This window comes from Neoarius graeffei, chromosome 28, assembly GCF_027579695.1.
Source record: "Neoarius graeffei isolate fNeoGra1 chromosome 28, fNeoGra1.pri, whole genome shotgun sequence".
NCBI lineage: Eukaryota > Metazoa > Chordata > Actinopteri > Siluriformes > Ariidae > Neoarius > Neoarius graeffei.
The window spans coordinates 7,062,142-7,084,131 of NC_083596.1; the positions used below are offsets into that span (position 1 = coordinate 7,062,142).

The 21,990-nt window shown below is 40.9% G+C and overlaps 1 pseudogene; it reads left to right on the top strand.

Moving 5' to 3' along the window:
• The first annotated feature begins 226 nt into the window (after positions 1–226).
• LOC132875579 (phosphoinositide-3-kinase-interacting protein 1-like) lies at positions 227–21,239 on the top strand (annotated as a pseudogene).
• The last annotated feature ends 751 nt before the right edge of the window (positions 21,240–21,990 follow it).

Sequence of the window (21,990 nt, forward strand, 5' to 3'; positions counted from 1 at the left end):
CAGAAGAAAGAAAAATGGTAGGTTAGATCTTTCACAGGGATGTTGGGGAGACTTTATTACTTTTCTCCTGCTGGTAATACGAAGGAGGAGTGGAATGCGAGTGTATTCAGTGGCATTTCTCCTCCGACGCTAAGGGCTTACTGATGCATCTGATGTTCATAATGATGGTTGATGGTTTTTAATGGTCGCTCGTGCGGTTTTAAATTTAAAAGTCAATTTTTAAAAAATGCTCCCACGTGGATGCGCGTGCATGGCTTTTATACTCACCGTTGGCTCGTCAGTCATCCGCGGTAAGTCACCTAAATGGACACGAAGTGCACTAGATATGAGATGGTTTTGTGAATAGACAAACTTTCAAATAGTGCTGTAGAGAGTATTGGGTTTTAAAATTCAAATTAAAAATGGATTTTTCAAGCTTGAACCTTTTCTTTCACATGAATGTAAAAATGGTCATGAAGGTTGAATGATGTTAAAGAAGTGTCTGTTACCTATAGCTTGGGTACTAAAGGTACTAAATGGCCCACTTTAGGGTGCTTAGTATATAGCCTATCATTCCCTTCTAAAATTATGACTCATTTATACCTGATTTGTCTGTTTTCCATGATTTATAGCTATCTTCATTGATTTATTCTTTTTTATTAATGTGCAGCATGTTTATGATGAAGACTTCTTCTTCTTTTGGCTGCTCCCGATTACGGGTCGCCACAGCGGATCTTTCGTCTCCATTGCTCCCTGTCTTCCGCATCCTTCTCTACCACACCTGCCACTTTCATGTCCTCTCTCACCACATCCATGTATCTCCTCTTTGGCCTTCCTCGTTTTCGTGTGCCTGGCAGCTCCATCCTCAACGTTCTCCTTCCAACATGCTCTGCATCTCTTCTCAGGATGTGCCCATACCATCTCAGTCTCATCTCTCTTAGCTTAATTCCCAAGCTCTCCACATGTGCTGTCCCTCTGATGTGCTCGTTCCTTATCCTGTCCAACCTCCCATCGCAAACCTTAACATCCTCAACTCCGCCACCTCCAACTTTGCCTCCTGTCTCTTCGTTAAGGGTACGGCCTCCAATCCGTACATCACAGCTGGTCTCACTACTGTCTTATACATCTTACCTTTCACTTTTGCTGGGACTTTCCGATCACAAATGACTCCCGACATCCTTCTCCAACTGCTCCACCCTGCCTGCACTGTCTTTCTCACCTCACTATCGCAACCCCCATTTTCCTGCACAGTTGACCCCAGGGACTTGAATTCACCAACTTTCTTTACGTCTACTCCTTGCATCTTCACTACACTCTCATCCCCATTCTCACTGACGCACATGTATTCTGTTTTGCTACTGCTCACCTTCATTCCTCTTCGTTCCAATGCATACCTCCATCTCTCCAAACCCAGCTCAATCTCCTTTCTTTATGATGAAGACTTTAATTCTGTATTCGATCTGTAAAATCTTAACACAGCTAGAATAATTTGCATCCCCATAGGGCAGAATAAAGAACTTGATTTACAGCAACAAGACACTGAGTTTCCAGACTAAGAACAAAATGTTAAGCTGTCAGTCTTTGCTCTATAGCATTTCTTTACGTGTGCCTAAGATTTTTGTAAATTACTATAGAACATCAGTCATTATTATATACATTAAGGTCCATAAATATTTGGACAGAGGCAACATTTTTCTAATTTTGGTTCTGTACATTACCACAATGAATTTTGAACAAAACAATTCGGATGCAGTTGAAGTTCAGACTTTCAGTTTTAATTCAGTGGGTTGAACAAAATGATTGCATAAAAATGTGAGGAATTAAAGCATTTTTAAACACAATCCCTTCATTTCAGGGGCTCAAAAGTAATTGGACAAATTAAATAATTGTAAATAAAATGTTCATTTCTAATACTTGGTTGAAAACCCTTTGTTGGCAATGACTGCCTGAAGTCTTGAACTCATGGACATCACCAGACGCTGTGTTTCCTCCTTTTTAATGCTCTGCCAAGCCTTTACTGCAGCGGTTTTCAGTTGCTGTTTGTTTGTGGGCCTTTCTGTCTGAAGTTTAGTCTTTAACAAGTGAAATGCATGCTCAATTGGGTTGAGATCAGGTGACTGACTTGGCCATTCAAGAATATTCCACTTCTTTGCTTTAATAAACTCCTGGGTTGCTTTGGCTTTATGTTTTGGGTCATTGTCCATCTGTATTATGAAACGCCGACCAATCAGTTTGGCTGGATTTGAGCACACAGCATGTCTCTGAATACCTCAGAATTCATCCGGCTGCTTCTGTCCTGTGTCACATCATCAATAAACACTAGTGACCCAGTGCCACTGGCAGCCATGCATGCCCAAGCCACCACACTGCCTCCGCCGTGTTTTACAGATGATATGGTATGCTTTGGATCATGAGCTGTACCACACCTTTGCCATACTTTTTTCTTTCCATCATTCTGGTAGAGGTTGATCTTGGTTTCATCTGTCCAAAGAATGTTCTTCCAGAACTGTGTTGGCTTTTTTAGATGCTTTTTTAGCAAAGTCCAATCTAGCCTTTTTATTCTTGAGGCTTACTGTATGAGTGGCTTGCACCGTGCAGTGAACCCTCTGTATTTACTTTCATGCAGTCTTCTCTTTATGGTAGATTTGGATATTGATACGCCTACCTCCTGGAGAGTGTTGTTCACTTGGTTGGCTGTCGTGAAGGGGTTTCTCTTCACCATGGAAATTATTCTGCGATCATCCACCAATGTTGTCTTCTGTGAGTGTCCAGGTCTTTTTGCATTGATGAGTTCACCAGTGCTTTCATTCTTTCTCAGGATGTACCAAACTGTAGATTTTGCCACTCCTAATATTGTAGCAATTTCTCGGATGGGTTTTTTCTGTTTTCACAGCTTAAGGATGGCTTGTTTCACCTGCATGGAGAGCTCCTTTGACTGCATGTTTTCTTCACAGCAGAATCTTCCAAATGCAAGCACCACACCTGAAATCAACTCCAGGCCTTTTATCTGCTTAATTGAGAATGACATAACGAAGGAATTGCCCACACCTGCCCATGAAATAGCCTTTGAGTCAATTGTCCAATTACTTTTGGTTCCTTTAAAAACAGGGTGGCACATGCTAAGGAGCTGAATCTCCTAAACCCTTCATCCAATTTTAATGTGGATACCCTCAAATGAAAGCTGAAAGTCTGGACTTTGTCCATTATATAACTATAACTTGAATATGTTTCAGTAAACAGGTAAAAAAAAAAAAAAAAAAAAAATTTGTGTCAGTGTCCAAATATATATGGACCTACAGTGGGGCAAAAAAGTATTGTCAGTCACCAATTGTGCAAGTTCTCCCACTTAAAAAGATGAGAGAGGCCTGTAATTTTCATCATAGGTATACCTCAACTATGAGAGACAAAATGAGAGAAAAAAATCCAGAAAATCACATTGTCTGATTTTTAAAGAATTTATTTGCAAATTATGGTGGAAAAATAAGTATTTGGTCAATAACAAAAGTTCATCTCAATACTTTGTTATATACCCTTTGTTGGCAATGACGGAGGTCAAATGTTTTCTGTAAGTCTTCACAAGTTTTTCACACACTGTTGCTGGTATTTTGGCCCATTCCTCCCTGCAGATCTCCTCTAGAGCAGTGATGTTTTGGGGCTGTCACTGGGCAACACAGACTTTCAACTCCCTCCAAAGATTTTCTATGGGGTTGAGATCTGGAGACTGGCTAGGCCACTCCAGGACCTTGAAATGCTTCTTACGAAGCCACTCCTTCGTTGCCCGGGCGGTGTGTTTAGGATCATTGTCATGCTGAAAGACCCAGCCACGTTTCATCTTCAATGCCCTTGCTGATGGAAGGAGGTTTTCACTCAAAATCTCATGATACATGGCCCCATTCATTCTTTCCTTTATATGGATCAGTCGTCCTGGTCCCTTTGCAGAAAAACAGCCCCAAAGCATGATGTTTCCACCCCCATGCTTCACAGTAGGTATGGTGTTCTTTGGATGCAACTCAGCATTCTTTCTCCTCCAAACACAAGTTGAATTTTTACCAAAAAGTTCTATTTTGGTTTCATCTGACCATGTGACATTCTCCCAGTCCTCTTCTGGGTCATCCAAATGCTCTCTAGGAAACTTCAGACGGGCCTGGACATGTACTGGATTAAGCAGGGGGACACGTCTGGCACTGCAGGATTTGAGTCCCTGGCGGCGTAGTGTGTTACTGATGGTAGCCTTTGTTACTTTGGTCCCAGCTCTCTGCAGGTCATTCACTAGGCCCCCCCCTTGTGGTTCTGGGATTTTTGCTCACCGTTCTTGTGATCATTTTGACCCCATGGGGTGAGATCTTGCGTGGAGCCCCAGATCGAGGGAGATTATCAGTGGTCTTGTATGTCTTCCATTTTCTAATAATTGCTCCCACAGTTGATTTTCTTCACACCAAGCTGCTTACCTATTGCAGATTCAGTCTTCCCAGCCTGGTGCAGGTCTACAATTTTGTTTCTGGTGTCCTTTGACAGCTCTTTGGTCTTGGCCATAGTGGAGTTTGGAGTGTGACTGTTTGAGGTTGTGGACAGGTGTCTTTTATACTGATAACGAGTTCAAACAGGTGCCATTAATACAGGTAACGAGTGGAGGACAGAGGAGCCTCTTAAAGAAGTTGTTACAGGTCTGTGAGAGCCAGAAATCTTGCTTGTTTGTAGGTGACCAAATACTTATTTTACCGAGGAATTTACCAATTAATTCATTAAAAATCCTGCAATGTGATTTCCTGGATTCTTTTCCCCCATTCTGTCTCTCATAGTTGAAGTGTACCTATGATGAAAATTACAGACCTCTCTTATCTTTTTAAGTGGGAGAACTTGCACAATTGGTGGCTGACTAAATACTTTTTTGCCCCACTGTAACTGTATACAGGACGCTTTTTTGATGGAATAAAAACGTGTTCTATTCCTTTCTAGCTGGTTTCATTCATTTGGTTTGATAGCCTGCAATATTGTTAGCATATCGCTTATCCTATGTGTATTACATCACTCTACCCAATGGAGAATGAGTGTTGAATATGGTTTACGATATTGCATGGCTGTCAAGACAACATGACGCAATGCGTCGGAGATGTAAAACTTCCGCGCTAGCGAGCGACTGGGACAAGTTGTAAACAAACATGGCCACCAAGTTTGCTTTGTTAAATACGGACGATTTTGAGAAAAAGATGTGTTGAACACCCGAAAGGAATCCGTATGTATAATAATAATATTGGCTGGCTTTTTTTTCATGGTATATCAGATATATTCCATTCAGCTAGCATGGGACTCATTCAGTTTCATGCTAGCTGAATGGAATATACCTGATATACCACTCAATGCCAGCCAGTATTATTTAAATATTTGCATTTCTATCTGTGATGATGGTGATTAATATTTCCAAACAACTCGTATCTTTTGAAAAACATCCCCTCCATCGTAATATCCATGTAGAAGTCAATGGGTCATGAAAAACAACCTCTCGTACTACAGTATTTTCCTGTTTATTTCGCTTTATGTTTTGGATTTTTAATGTTGCACATGTACCGTACGTCTGTGAAGTTGGTTCTTGTTAGTTACCACAGGATTACTGTTACTACCTTGTTGATTATTTTCCAATAATAGCATGTTCTGAAGTGTTTTATTCCTCTTATGCCAGTTGTTAAAGAGCAACATATTCTTATTTTTATCCCTTTATAGTTACAGTTAATGTTGTGGAAAGCAGTTAGTTCCAGCTATAAACTGTCCTCTCTTGAAGACTTTCCTTTGTAGGAAGTTACAGCTTTATGTGTTCTGTGACCATTTCAAATCATTAACACTTGAGACTCCTTTCACGAATGCGAAACGGATAAACTGAAAATAGTAAAGGGTTAAACATTAATAGAAACAGCTGGAAATGCAATGTAACTGTTTTAAACTGGCCAGGATGATGATGATGATGATGATGATGATGATAAATTCCTTCACAAATGCTTAGATTTCAAGAGTTTCATCCAATGTTTAAGACTGTTGTTACAGGAAATCTTGGAATCCCCCCCCCCCCCCCCCCCAAATACAATGGTGGATGCAAACATCTGGACTGAACTGTGTCAGAATTTTCTTAATACAGTACATGGTGTTTTTACGTGACATCATTATGACATTATCTTACTATCACTTCATTCTCAGAGTGTATTGAACTAAATGGAAGGTCTTATAAGGGAGTAAAACAGACCAGCTCCTCTGGACGGAGCTGCTTAAACTGGTTGAATGTAAGCAACACGTACAACCTGAGCATTGACCTGAATGCTGACCCAGGTAAAAGACTTTTTTTTTTTTTTTTTTTACTAGTTTCCAATTCATTCGTACACTAATGTAACGTGAATCATTAAGTGCTGCCATGGGCAACTAAAACGTAGACTAGAGAACTTGCTGGTGTTTTATAAGGTTGAGCAGATACTATTTCACTGCACAGTACCTAAAGTCAAAAGCGTGCAGCGCCATATGAACACGACAGGCTCCAAATGCCAAGTTAGCACTCCTGTGTGGCATTCAGAGACGCAGCCCATGTAGATGTTCCATGTTTGCGTGTATGAAAAGTGCTGTTGAACTTGTCTTGCCATGCTGTAGTGATGTGCCATATGTATCTTCTTTTTCAGGGGACTGGGATCACAGCTACTGCCGCAACCCAGATGCCTCTGGCAAGCCGTGGTGTTTTATAGCTGCAGAGGAAAAGGGCATTGAGAAACAAGACTGCGTTTTAGAGATATGTCAAGGTATATAGACAGGTACACACAGGCGTAAACCTCAGCTGAGTATTAGTCTTCTGCAACATGCAGGATGTCAGCGGTCCAGAGTGAAAGAAAACAAAAATAATCAAATAATTCTTCTGAAAATTGTCCAATTAGAAACCTTGAATTTTTCATATAATGATACATTATATACTGTGCATACACTCACTGGCCACTTTAACGTTCTTGATTCCTGTTCTCGGCTGCAGGAGTGGAACCCAATGCGGTCTTCTGCTGTTGCTTTTCTGCCGAGATGCTTTTCTGCTCACCACGGTTGTAAAGAGTTGCTATGAGTTACTATATCCTTCCTGGCAGCTCGAACCTGACCATTTTCCTCTGATCTCTCTTATCAATAAGGCGTTTGTTTCCACCCAAAGAACTGTCACTCACTCAAAACAAGAAATGTTTTTCGCACCATTCTGTGTGGCGGCACGGTGGTGTAGTGGTTAGCGCTGTCGCCTCACAGCAAGAAGGTCCGGGTTCGAGCCCCGTGGCCGGCGAGGGCCTTTCTGTGTGGAGTTTGCATGTTCTCCCCGTGTCCGCGTGGGTTTCCTCCGGGTGCTCCGGTTTCCCCCACAGTCCAAAGACATGCAGGTTAGGTTAACTGGTGACTCTAAATTGACCGTAGGTGTGAATGTGAGTGTGAATGGTTGTCTGTGTCTATGTGTCAGCCCTGTGATGACCTGGCGACTTGTCCAGGGTGTACCCCGCCTTTCGCCCGTAGTCAGCTGGGATAGGCTCCAGCTTGCCTGCGACCCTGTAGAAGGATAATGCGGCTAGAGATAATGAGATGAGATGAGACCATTCTGTGTAAACTTTAGAGACTGTTGTGTGTGAAAACCCCAGGAGATCAGCAGCTTCTGAAATACTCAAACCAGTCCATCTGGCTCAAACCGACACCCATGCCACAGTGAAAGAAAGAAAGTCACACTTTGAGATCACAATTTTTCCTATTCTGATGTGTGAACGTTAACCGAAGCTCTTGATTTGTATCTTCATGATTTGATGCATCGTGCTGCCGTCAAGGGATCGGCTGATTAGATAAGTGCATGAAACAGAAGGTGGTTGGGTGGTCCTAATAAAGTGATACACCGGTGAGTGTATAAGTAAAGTTTTACTTAAAACAGTCATGACCCTTTAAAAAAATCAGTGTTAAAAGCCATGGTTTCAATTTTTGATTTGTATTAAAGATTGCATAAGATGGCACAATTTGACATGTTGTTTATTCACTACACAGGTAGAGGAATTTTTACAGGTAAATTCATCCAACTTGGGGAACATCTGACTATTCTATCCCATGTGTCGTCCCAACCCCCATATACTGTCTGCTTTTGATAACTCTTTTAATTAACACATTGGGGATGTGCTATTATAGTAATATAATCAGCTTCGCTGTGGTATAATGCGGCGTGACACAAAGCACAGTTACCACTACCGCCCTGTGGTAGGCTGATTATTTTCCTATAACATCGCATCCCGGAATGTTTTATTCCTCTTATACCAAGGCAATTTGTTCATGATGTCAGTTTTTGTTGCAATTGATTAAAGAGTGATGTATCATGCTTTGTATTCATTCATAGCTGCGTATCATGTGAAATGTCTGCAAGACAAGTGGTTTCTGTTATCACTTACATTATAGCAGCTCTCTCCTTAGAGAACACTTTACTGTAGCAACCAATATACATTTTAATTTGTTGAAAATGAAATAATTTGAGTACATGTACATATACACTACCGTTCAAAAGTTTGGGGTCACCCAGACAATTTTGTGTTTTCCATGAAAAGTCACACTTTTATTTACCACCATAAGTTGTAAAATGAATAGAAAATATAGTCGAGACATTTTTCTGGCCATTTTGAGCATTTAATCGACCCCACAAATGTGATGCTCCAGAAACTCAATCTGCTCAAAGGAAGGTCAATTTTATAGCTTCTCTAAAGAGCTCAACTGTTTTCAGCTGTGCTAACATGATTGTACAAGGGTTTTCTAATCATCCATTAGCCTTCTGAGGCAATGAGCAAACACATTGTACCATTAGAACACTGGAGTGAGAGTTGCTGGAAATGGGCCTCTATACACCTATGGAGATATTGCACCAAAAACCAGACATTTGCAGCTACATTAGCAATGTATAGAGGATTTCGACGTGACGTCACAGGTCACGTGACGCCCCGGTGTCCGCCATTTTGAAGGTCAAGCTAGCTAATGTCAACAACAACAGTAGCTAGTATGTTACTGTAGCAATGTTTACGTTCAGTCATTTGGATGACTGTTAAAACCTTTCAGCCTCAAGTTTTTCCTTTACTGTATTTACTAGTTTACTGAGCTAGCGCGCTCGGGCAGGCTGGGAGCGAGCGCGCTAGCTCGGTAAACTAGTAAATACAGTAAAGGAAAAACTTGAGGCTGAAAGGTTTTAACAGTCATCCAAATGACTGAACGTAAACATTGCTACAGTAACATACCAGCTACTATCTTGTTGACATTAGCTAGTGCTAACAGCTAGCTGCTAGTGCACTGCTACAACTACACCGACCCTAATAATACAGTTCTTGGTCATTGCCTGGTAACAGCAAATTTATAACGGGCCATGTCTCAACAGACTAAGAAGTTATTTCAATGACATTTTAATAACATTTTGTTTATCCTGAGGACCGAAAGTAAATGAAAATGTGAACAAACCTTAGCTGTAATAAGATGGCGACCACCGGCTCCAGGGACGACCCGCTGATGTAGGCATGTTACCCAGCCTGGTTTTTAACGACATAGGTATACAGATCATGTGGGCCGAAGTCAGGTAAAGACGAGGGCTTCGTGTACTTCCGTACGTCAGTGAACAATCCTGGTGGAAGCAGGTAAACGTCGTTCTCTAAGCCTGCTAACCTCAATTTTTGCAAATACCTCTCCCTCTGCTCGCCCTGTAAATGCCCTACGTCGCTGGATAGTGAAGGTGTTTTCTGCATCTCGCTCCTTTTTCTTTGATGTTTTTTCCCTGGTATTTCCCACACGCCTGACTGCAGGTCAGGAAGATCACCAGCGCTGCAAAGCCAGAAAAAGATAGCCTGGTAACGTGTACGGATCACGTACACCAGCATCATTGATTTTCTGGTGATCTCGCTTCTTACTCGCGTCATCTAGGCCGGATAAAATACTCGACAATGAGACTTCGTCATGATCAACAGTGTATCGCTACCGGTAGTCGCCATATTTGTGACCGTCAAAATGGCGGCATAAATATTGTCGCTATGGAAACAATGACGTAGACCGAAATCCTCTATAGAGTGTATTTCTGATTAGTTTAAAGTGATCTTCATTGAAAAGAACAGTGCTTTTCTTTCAAAAATAAGGATTCCTTATTTGATGTGACATTCTGTCTGATATTGGTATGACCAGCTTCACTGCCGATGTTGTAGCCACCGCAGGCGCGGCTGTGGTCGTGCCGGTGCTTGGAGTTGCGCCGCCAGCGCCAGTAGGGTGAGTTTGACCGGGCTGTCGAAAAGCACTTGAGATCGAATAGTTGCTTTTCAATAGAAATGTCTGTTTTCGATGTTTCACCGAGGTTGCGTGACTCTGTAAAGCCTTCCATCCTCTCGATCCGTAAAGAATGACATCACACACTGTACAGAGAGCTTTGCCAGCGACATCGAGCTTTTTCACGAAATCAGACACAAGTACAGATAATGGTTCCTGCTTACTGCTTCCCACTGGTGACACCATCACCTTTCTATCCAACCAGTCCCATCGAAACTTGTTTTTCAGATCCGCATCTATCTCACGCACTTTAGCTTCGTCGCGAGTCTCGATAACATTCGGCATTTTGATTGATACAAAACTGCATACACGAGTATTGCTGCAGTACTCCACACGTGCAAAGAACCAATCATGTAGCGTGGGAAGGTGGTTTAAGAAGGTGAATACGGATTGGTTGTCATTCAGCAAATGCCGATACAGGGGCCAATCACAACACATGAGACATTGGTTATACACCAAATACAAACTAACGGCAAACTAACGTCTTACGAGAAAGTACGATATTCAAAATGGATGCCTACATTTCTGTGAATTGTAAACATTACGCGAGTCCTGATATATGCGTCAGCTGATGGCGAGTCAGTCCGGCCGCCCAGAAATAGTACCAGACCCTACCCTACCCCCCTAAAATTTTCTCAACGGATTTGCAACAATATAAAAAAGGTCCGTTTTGACTGAAAAAAAGCGGAATTCCGCCAAAAAGCGGAAAACTCTCATCCCTGAAGGAAACTTCAAAGTGACCCCAAACTTTTGAACGGTATAAGTCCCATTGAATTCGTAGTTGCTTTAGAAATGATAATGTTATTAAAACATATGCATTCATTATTAGGCATTGTTCAGAGCAGACGCTCTTATCCAGGGTGCGATTTGTCAAAAAACCAGAAGGGGGGGATGTTTTTTTTTTTTATCATGAAACGTCACAAAATTAAGGTAACAATAGGCTAACAGCTCAATAACATCCGATGATATCAAATGAATAACACTAAATGAAAACGAACACTAAACCAGAGATAGTAAATTCATCTTCCTATCTCTCTGACTAAAGGCCCTTTTCCACTACCCTTTTTCAGCTCGCTTCAGCTCACTTCAGCCCGACACGGCTCGCGTTTCGACTACCAAAAACCAGCACGACTCAGCTCGCTTCAGCCCTGCTTAGCCCCTAAAACTCGCACCGTTTTGGAGTGGGGCTGAAGCGAGCCAAAGCGAGCCGAGTGAGGCTGGGGGCGTGAGCAGACACTCCCCTGTGCACTGATTGGTGAGGAGGAGTGTCCTCACATGCCCACACACACCCCGCGAGCACGCTGGGATCTGTAAACACCGCAAACCCGGAAGAAGAATAATTACGAATTACGAGAATTTCTGAAGCCTTATGCGCCTCGCCTCATCTATACGCTCTTGCCAGTATCTCTCCGCATTGTCGGTGACAACAAGCCACAGCACCAAGACCAGCAACACTAACGACTCCATGTCCTCCATGTTTATTGTTTACTATTCGGGTCGTGAGACTACCGCTTAAAAGCTCACTGATGTCACTGTTTGCGCTGCTTAACGACATCACCTGACGTCCACCCACTTTCGCTAACTCCACCCAATGTGTCCACCCACTTCCAGCCAGCACGGTTCAGCGCGGTTGTAGCCGAAATGCAACTCCAACAGCCCCGCTCAACCCGACTCAGCACGGCACGGCTCAGCCCAACTCAGCCGCGTTTGTAGTGGAAAAGCGGCATAAATACACGAACACTAACACACAACAAAGTTCGCATTGCTTGTCGCATTGCTGTGATGTTTCTCTCCCTCCGGATTAAATGGACAGTGACTCGAAAATCACTAAAATACATGAATACTAAATGAACAGTTTGCTCTGATGGCGCAGTTCACATTGTGCACAGCTTTCCGATTTAAACTGTTTTTTTTCCTCATCCTTATACTTCCTGTTTCATGGACTGTAACGGATTTGCTTATTTAGTAATTTTAATACAGAATTTACTTTGAAACTATAATCAGACACTCCAACGCCCCTCCTAAAAAAAAAAAAAATCGGCCGTGAAAAAGGCGGCATCCGCCAAAAGGCGCGCTGTTTGCATCCCTGCATAGAACGCAAAGATATTGTTATTATCTACAATGTATCTATTTGCTGGGGACGTTCGTGAACATCAAAGCTGCCACTTCGGGTCATTTTGAAAGCGAGTGCAATGTAGACCATAGAAAACTGTGTCACAACATGCCTGTCATGTCAACTTTTTTTTTTGGTTTGTTTGTTTTATTGACGGGGTTGTCCCCGAGGATTTTTTTTCAGCAGAGATAAAAACCAGAGGGGGGGGATGATCCCCACCATCCCCCCCAGCTCTTATCCAGAGCAATATACAACATACCCAGAGCAGCCTGGGGAGCAGTTGAGGGTTGGGTGCCTTGCTCAAGGGCACTTCAGCTATTTCTGCTCGTCCAGAGAATCAAACCAGCGACCTTTTGGTCCCAAAGCTACTTCTCTATCCTTGAGGCCATGGATTCAAAGCTGCATGTTGTCAGAGGTGGTGTTCTGGAAAATTAATCAACATCTTCAGCTGTACAGTAATATCGATAATGTCAATAATCACTTCCTGTACTGTGTAAGCACCAGAGTTTAGAATTTCTTTTAACTTGATAACTGCTGACGTAATGTTATTGGTTTAAGCCCTGGTTAACACTAAAAAAGGACCAAGAACAAGGCTCAAGCTCTTGTTTTGGCCCACAGTGGAACGGGGACGAATGTGCACCAAGCCATTTTTCTGGTGTATGTCTAATTGATTTACAGTACAGACGAAGCCTCCACATGTCCGCCCAGTGAAACCCGACCCTGGCCTTGGCAGAAAATCGAACCTCAAGAAAAAAGACCCTGGAGCTGTTGGTATGTCTTCCAGTTTCAGGAGCTGTGAAATGTTTAGTGCTTTGTCCTAATTCACAGACAGACGCTGATGTTTTCTCCTCTCCTTTCCCAGGCTACACCCTAGCCGCTCTTCTTATGCTGATCATCATAGCGTTGGGAGCAGGAATAGCCATCATCTATTTCTATCAGAAGTAAGTGGAGGGAATAATATAATATGGAGCAAAAAAAACTCCAAACAACCCAACAACCTGTCCAATATTAGAGGAATAGTTTAAGATGGAAGGTCTCGGGTTAAATTATTGACAGTGATGGGCGTTTAAAATTTATTTGCTGTTCAAAAAGAAAATTTTATACCTAAGGAGTAAATGATAACGGGGTGTACAATTAGAGGAAAATAATAAAGGTGATCCAATTTGGTGTTAATGTACCACGCGTTTGATCATTTTCCAATAACAGCAGTGTTTTTATTCCTTTTATACCACAGCATTTTAATGTATACAGTATGTCTAAGTTGATTTTCCTTTTATCATAGAATTACAGTTCTCACCCTACTAAGGCTTTTTATTCCTCTTATACCAGAGCAGTAGGTAGTAGTCAGGGAGCACATGTAACCTACTTTGCAAAATCTGCCAAGTCTGGTTTCTCAGTATTAACCCTTTATTTACATCCCAAACAAATTATTTTTACTTGTTGTAATGTCAACAATCACCATTTTCACCAAAAATAAAAGGAAATGCTAAATATCGCATGTAAAAACGTTAAATATATATATGTTTATTTTTTTCACGGTCCAAATCCTGCGCTCTGATTGGCTGGTGAGCGAGTCTGTATCCTATGGTACGGACCCCGGTTACAGACCCTGGTTACGGACCTCTGGTGATTTGTTCGTATAAAAAATCTTATAAATTTTTGCCAGCATTTCTCAGGAGACTAGCATTCATTTTACAGCATGGATAGCGATAACGACAGTGTTCACAGTGAAAGCGAGTTTTACTACCCTGAGGAAGAAGAAATAAAAGAAAACATTTCAGGAGAAAGCTAAAAACCTGTAACTTGCTAATGCCAAGCAAAAACATGGCTGAATCCTGAATGACTCAATTTTGTATAAATAGGGAACTACATAGGCAGCAAAATGTAGTTTTTTTTTTTTTTTTCCCCTGCCATGGAAGTGCACTTGTATACCGAGGAGGAAGCAATTTGCATTACAGCCGTGAATGAGGATTCAAAATGGCGGCTCGGCTCGGTTTTCCCTTTCGGGTGCTCTCGTTTTCTGTTAGAATTTGGTAAAGAAAAAAATAAATATATTATTTACCAGCTTAAGGTCGGTCGGTATGGTGAAATACTGTGACCTTGGCCCTGAATACTGACCTCGGCCCAGAGGGCCTCGCTCAGTACTTTCAAGACCACGATACGGACCTCCCAGCTGGTAAATAACATATCTCCGTATCACTTAAGTCCATTATAATGTCTGTATTTTTTTTTAATTACTCATTTACTAAGTCTATGTGAATAGAAATCATGTATTTACATGATATTATCAAATTAAGTTTAAAATGAGACATTTAAGTACATAGAGAACATAAAAAAGCCAGAAATATTTTAAACTCTTGCGACAGAACTTGAGAATATTTATAGCTTATCTACATTCCAGAACTCGGCTCACAATCTCTCATTTCAGAAATTTCTGTGATACGTTTATTACTAAGCTGCTAGCAGTTTCTGTATTTTTATTTTATTTTTTTAAATGTCATCAAGAAGTAACACTTTGCTTAAGGATTCAAACACAAAGATAAAAGCAGTTATTGGTGACACGTATTATGACCAGAAATAAAGCAGAATGAGCATTTTCTCAGAGCATGCATATTAAGCTACCTTCAAATATGTCCAGATGTTTGATGCAATGAACTCATTTGATATTCCATATTAATGAATAAGTAAAAAAAAAAAAAGAATGATACTTCTAATTCGAAATATTATATTTGACGTGCAGGTTTCAAATTTTGTCTTAAATCTTTTATTCAAATAAGGAATCGCTTATCCCAGCTTTTTATTGAAGAGTTGGTATGTGGACACATTAAGCATTAGCATATTAGCACAAAGCATATTTACGTTATGGAGAGTGCATGGACAGATGAGCGTCAGACATTTCAGTAACTCTATAACTAACAGGTTCACTAGTTATTTACAGTTTGTAAGAAAGAGTTATATTCTTAATTATGGCAGACATCTGAGACAAGCATGCAAACGTACAGATAGGCAAAGATAGATGCATAAAGAAGCGACTAACTTGCTGAAATATTTTTGCAACAAATCTGAGTTATGGGACCCCGACAGAAAATCCGTCACCTTGTTAAACACTTTTTTTTTTTTTTTTTCATCGATCTTGAAACAAACATACTTTTAGATAAAGAATCTATAGAGTAACAAACTCCTAAAAGCAAAATGTTATGTCAGTTGAATAGACTGAGCAGCACACCACACCACTTCTGAGGTTCGAACTGATCCCACTCAGTAGTTTAGGTCCTTTTAGGGTTAAATAGGTATCTAATGTATCATGCTTTTGACCTGAGTAAAAAGGTTGTGTGCCACAAATAGCACCTATTATGGATATAATAATTGCATATTAGAAGAAGAAACCTTTATTTGTCACAGACATACTTCAAGCACGGTGAAATTCATCCTCTGCATTTAACCCATCTGAAGCAGTGAAGTGGGCAGCCACACCAGAGCACCCGGGGAGCAGTCAGGGGTTAAGTACCTTGCTTAAGGGCACCTCAGCCCAAGGCCGCCCCACGTTAACCTAACTGCATGTCTTTGGACTGTGGGGGAAACCATGCAAACTCCACACAGAAAGGCCCTCACCGGCTGCTGGATTCGAACCCGGAACCTTCTTGCTGTGAGGCGACTGTGCTAACCACTACACCACTGTGCCGCCCAAATGAGTGGTAGAGCACCCGAAGCATGAGAGCCTTCTGCTCTACATCCCCTTCCAATTTATATACGAATTATCTTCCCATACCGGGAGTCGAACCCGGGCGAAAACCAGGAATCCTAACCGCTAGACCATATGGGAACCTATATGATGTAATACTTTTATACCAATTTGCTATATGTGGTTTCAGGGCTCTTTTTCTGCGCAAAGCTCCCCTGTATAATTAACTATGAAACAGCAGCCTACAAACATTACAAGTAGTTCAGATTTATGAATTTATATCTGAACCTGTATATTATTATTATTATTATTATTATCAAAAACAAGACTTGGCAAATTTTACAAAGTAGCCTCCAAATATAAACAAATACCGCCTGACGATAATAAATAAAAATGTAAATCACCAACATGGACTTTTTTTTTTATCCCTTTATAGTTACCAGTTAGTTTCTCTTATTACTTACAGCACCTATGAACAGTCGTTCCCTCACCAGCATCCTTTCCTAAAGTCTATTGAGGTATTTCACCTGACGTCACATGGTCACGTGACACCCTGGTGTCCGCCATTTTGAACGTCAAGCTAGCTAATGTCAACAACAACAGTAGCTAGTATGTTACTGTAGCAATGTTTACGTTCAGTCATTTGGATGACTGTTAAAACCTTTCAGTCTCAAGTTTTTCCTTTACTGTATTTACTAGTTTACTGAGCTAGCGCGCTCGGGCAGGCTGGGAGCGAGCGCGCTAGCTCAGTAAACTAGTAAATCCAGTAAAGGAAAAACTTGAGACTGAAAGGTTTTAACAGTCATCCAAATGACTGAACGTAAACATTGCTACAGTAACATACTAGCTACTGTTGTTGTTGACATTAGCTAGTGCTAACAGCTAGCTGCTAGTACACTGCTACAACACAGACACCGACCCTAATAATACAGTTCTTGGTCATTGCCTGGTAACAGCAAATTTATAATGGGCAATGTTTCGCCCTGTAAATGCCCTACGTCGCTGGATAGTGAAGGTGTTTTCTGCATCTCGCTCCTTTTTCTTTTATGTTTTTCGTTTGTCGCCTTCCTCGCATTCAAACTGATTTGAACCGTGCTGTCCAAAACGGCAGCATCACATGACTTGGTCACGTGGGTGAAATACCTCAATAAGACAGGAAATAATCACAAAGTGTAAATTCTGTCCTGAAGACTTTGACATGTTGGAAAACCTAAGACTGGGGACTCTCTTCAGAAATGCCAAATAAATCAGTAAACATAAGTTTTATTTAGTACACACAGCTGTTAAATACGATATAACTTTCAAACTAACCTGGGTGTAATAAAAATCCCCTGACAAGTGCTTAAAGCTTTCAATAATGCTGTGGTATAAATGAATAAACAAGCAGAGGTGGACAGTAACGAAGTATTTTACTTGAGTACTGTACTTAAGTACACTTTTTGAGTATCTGTACTTTACTTGAGTGTTATTTCTTTTGGAAACTTATGACTAACTTCACTACATTTGAAAGACAAATATCGTACTTTTTACTCCACGACATTTCTATCAAGGTCCTCGTTACTCTGAAGCGGCTTTGAAAGTGGATGTGTGTTTTTTTTCTTTTCTTTTCTAAAACGTAATTGGTTTTTTGCAGGCGACACTGAGACAGACAATCAGTAATCACTAGGGTCACGTCACGTCCATAGACTGGATAAAATCAGTTCAATGATTTCCCAGTAGCATTATTTGAACACGATCACTTGACGGCAGAATGGAAGGAGGCGGTTCTTCTGGGGAACGCACGCACCCGTGGCCATACCTAGAACCCATGTTTCAGTTTTCTGAAAGGATTAAAGATTAATTTTGTTTTAAATGTTTGCTTTGTTTGATTGATTGAATGTTTGATTGATTTGCTTTATTCCGAACAGTAAAGAAGATATTAAAAAAAAAAAATGCAATCATCAAAACATCGTCATAAACAGAATAACGTAGCCACAAGGCAATAACATAATAATGTTCGGAAAGGATTAGGAAGAAGTAAATAACTTGTCAAATCCTAACCCTCTATACCACCGCTAATCAAACGTCACTTTCTGCCATAATAAACTGTGGGTGGTAGAAATGGACAACTGGACTTGCTTGAAGATTCTTGAAAACGTTTCACCTCTCGTCCAAAAGGCTTCCTCAGTTCTGTCTGACTAATAGGGAGTATCAGATATTTATCTTCTCCTGAATCAGAATCAGAATTCTGATGACCAGCTCATCTAAGGTGTCATTGAGGCATCATGTTGGTGTGGGTCGCTGGAGGCTGGGTGTGAACGGCGAGTCATTAGGGTGATCAAATGATTGTCCGTTAGGGTGATCAGTGGCAATCTGACTCTCTCTGTCCTCCTGTGAGTCACTGAAAACAGCTGGGTCCTGGCGTACACCCAGCCGTCTGGGAAGAGTGTCCAATACCGCCTTGTAGATGGTTGACAAATGATGTCTTAGACCCCCACCTCTGTTCAGTGATGGCCGTTCCAGGTTGACAAAAAAAAAAAAAGGATCGTTGGTATGAGCGAGGAGTTAAAGAAGCCATTTTTGTCAACCTGGAACGGCCATCACTGAACAGAGGTGGGGGTCTAAGACATCATTTGTCAACCATCTACAAGGCGGTATTGGACACTCTTCCCAGACGGCTGGGTGTACGCCAGGACCCAGCTGTTTTCAGTGACTCACAGGAGGACAGAGAGAGTCAGATTGCCATTGATCACCCTAACAGACAATCCTTTGATCACCCTAATGACTCGCCGTTCACACCCAGCCTCCAGTGACCCACACCAACGTGATGCCTCAGTGACACCTTAGATGAGCTGGTCATCAGAATTCTGATTCTGATTCAGGAGAAGATAAATATCTGATACTCCCTATTAGTCAGACAGAACTGAGGAAGCCTTTTGGACGAGAGGTGAAACGTTTTCAAGAATTTTCAAGCAAGTCCAGTTGCCCATTTCTACCACCCACAGTTTATTATGACCTGGATGATTGAGAATCTTCACAGACATGCCATAATAAACTATATATACAAAAGAAAACAAAATCAGCAAAAAAAAGCCATACGTACACAGATGCCCATATCATAATTATGCATATTATGCTTATATATAATATATATATATATATATACACACGCGCGCGCACACTCACTTTTTATATAATATATACGAATGTACCCATACCCACATATATACACTTATATTATCAATAGAATGTTATTGTAATTCCTCCTTCCTATACCTCATAAAGATCTGTTCCTTATACCTTTTTTTGAACTGGTTTATAGTTGTACATTTCCTGAGCTCCACATTCAAACTGTTCCATAGCTTTACTCCACAAATAGAGATACTGAACATTTTTAACGTTGTCCTAGCACTGCGAATTTTAAATTTCAATTTCCCCCTAAAATTATAGCCCCCCTCTCTATCCGAGAACATTGTTAGGATATTCCTCGGTACTTTATAATTCCTTACTTTGTACATTACTAAGGCAGTTTTATATTCTATAATATCCCTGAATTTTAAACATTTTGAATTTAAGAATAGTGAATTAGTATGATCTCGGTAACCAGCACTATGAATTATTCTTATAGCTCTTTTTTGAAGTATAGTTACTGCATGACGTGAACATTTATACGTATTTCCCCACACCACTGAGCAGTAATTTAAGTACGGTAAAACCAGGGAACAGTAAAGAATGCGGAGTGAATTATAGTCCAGGATGTGCTTAGCTTTACTCAACATATATGCTTCTTGATAGTTTCATTAGTATGTATTTTATATGTGATTTCCAATTAATTCTATCATCTATTATTACCCCAAGAAATTTATTATTAGAAACTCTTTCAATATCAACACCATCTACCTGTACATTTATTGCCTTATTTATTTTATAATTATTAAATAACATGATTTTTGTTTTGGACAGATTTAATGATAATTTATTTCGATCAAACCAACTTTTTAACCTGTACAATTTGTTTGCCAAAAATGAACCACATCACGGCCTACAAAAACTCGCTGTCCGACCCGCGGAAGCATATTGAGGTCTGTAAACGTTTTATTCCAAGAGAAAGCTTGCAATGCGTTGTTTGTGCTTTTAGAGCGAGCGATAATGTTGCAATAGCTATGCAGTCTGGTTAGTCAAATGACTTTCTATGGATTTGCCCACCAAGTTGCCATCGCCTTGTCCACGGCGAACGTTTACACATAGCTAGTTAACTTGGACACTGTTAGTTAGCATGTAAAATCGGAGTTGCGCTAAAATAAATAACGTTAACTTATCTGAAGTCCTTTCGGAAATATATTTTAGCATAATCTTGCCAAATAAACAATGAAGAAATCTTTCTTTTCTAGTAGCGTTAGCTACCCAATATGATTTCAAGTTTGAAAAGAGTTTGCTAGCATGTCAGGTGGAGTTTCACTGACGAGCTAGCTTAACGTTAAACCGCCATGATGGCACAGCATGCGTTCATTTTGTGAATTCACATTTCTGTCATTGGTAACGGCGTTAGGGTTTGTCAGCGTTGTGGCAATAATACAACGATGCGTTGACAGAAAATGTACTTTTAATACTTAAGTAATTTTTAAAAGCGAGTACTTTGACTTAAGTAAAAATTTGACTGGACAACTTTCGCTTGTATCGGAGTCACATTTGACCAGTGGGATCTGCACTTTGACGTAAGTAATGAAGTTGGGTACTTTGTCCACATCTGTAAAGAAGTTTAGATTTTGGTTTAGGATCTCCGAATGCTATGCATGTGTCGTGGATGGTGTGATGGTTGTTTTTTTTTTTTTTTACTGAATAGTACACATTCTGAATGTAGGAGTCTGAAACTGAAAATGCAGCAGGAGCAGCGAGCCCACGAACAGGAAATGCGCCGGATCAACCTCCCCCAGTCGGCTTTCTGCAACACCGCCTGTGACCTCACTGATGAGAACAGAGGACAGACGGATAAAGAGCAAGCCTCTGCAAAACATACAAGCACAGACGAGACCGAAGACAACGCCGTAGAGAAAGACGGGTGATTCCTCTGAGATGATGATGCTTTTTCAAACTGGATATTACACACTAATGAACATTAAGCCCGTCTGACTCAAAGCTAATATGATTCTTTGGTATTGAATCAACATGGCTCAGACCTCTAATCTTTTCTAATGAACAGGAAACAGTAGAGCCGGCTTTTATCATCTCTCCTCAGTATTATTTTGTTTCTTTAGCCTGATGAAACGAGTAATTGTCAAGTTTGCGCAAGTATTGGAACAATAATCAAATGCAACTGATTTCAGGAATTAAAAGGTTTGCAAATATTAGAAATTTCACATTTAAAAAAAAAAATTCACTATGACAAATTAACTTTAATATGTTTGTAGCTGTTTTTGCATCCAAAAATGCAAACTCCTCTCTTCCTTACAGTAATGCAAAAATATTGGTACCTTAGAGTTAGTTTTTGTGCTAGCTGCTGGCTAAACATTAGAACAGCTATATATAGGGGGCGGTGCAGTGTTTAGCACTGTCACCTCACAGCAAGAAGGTCCGGGTTCGAGCCCCGTAGCCGGCGAGGGCCTTTCGGTGCGGAGTTTGCATGTTCTCCCCGTGTCCGCGTGGGTTTCCTCCGGGTGCTCCGGTTTCCCCCACAGTCCAAAGACATGCAGGTTAGGTTAACTGGTGACTCTAAATTGAGCGTAGGTATGAATGTGAGTGTGAATGGTTGTCTGTGTCTATGTGTCAGCCCTGTGATGACCTGGCGACTTGTCCAGGGTGTACCCCGCCTTTCGCCCGTAGTCAGCTGGGATAGGCTCCAGATAATGGATGGATATATTAAATAGCTTTCATTATTTATGAGATGACATTAAATATTTGCGAGATGTTAATTCAACTATAA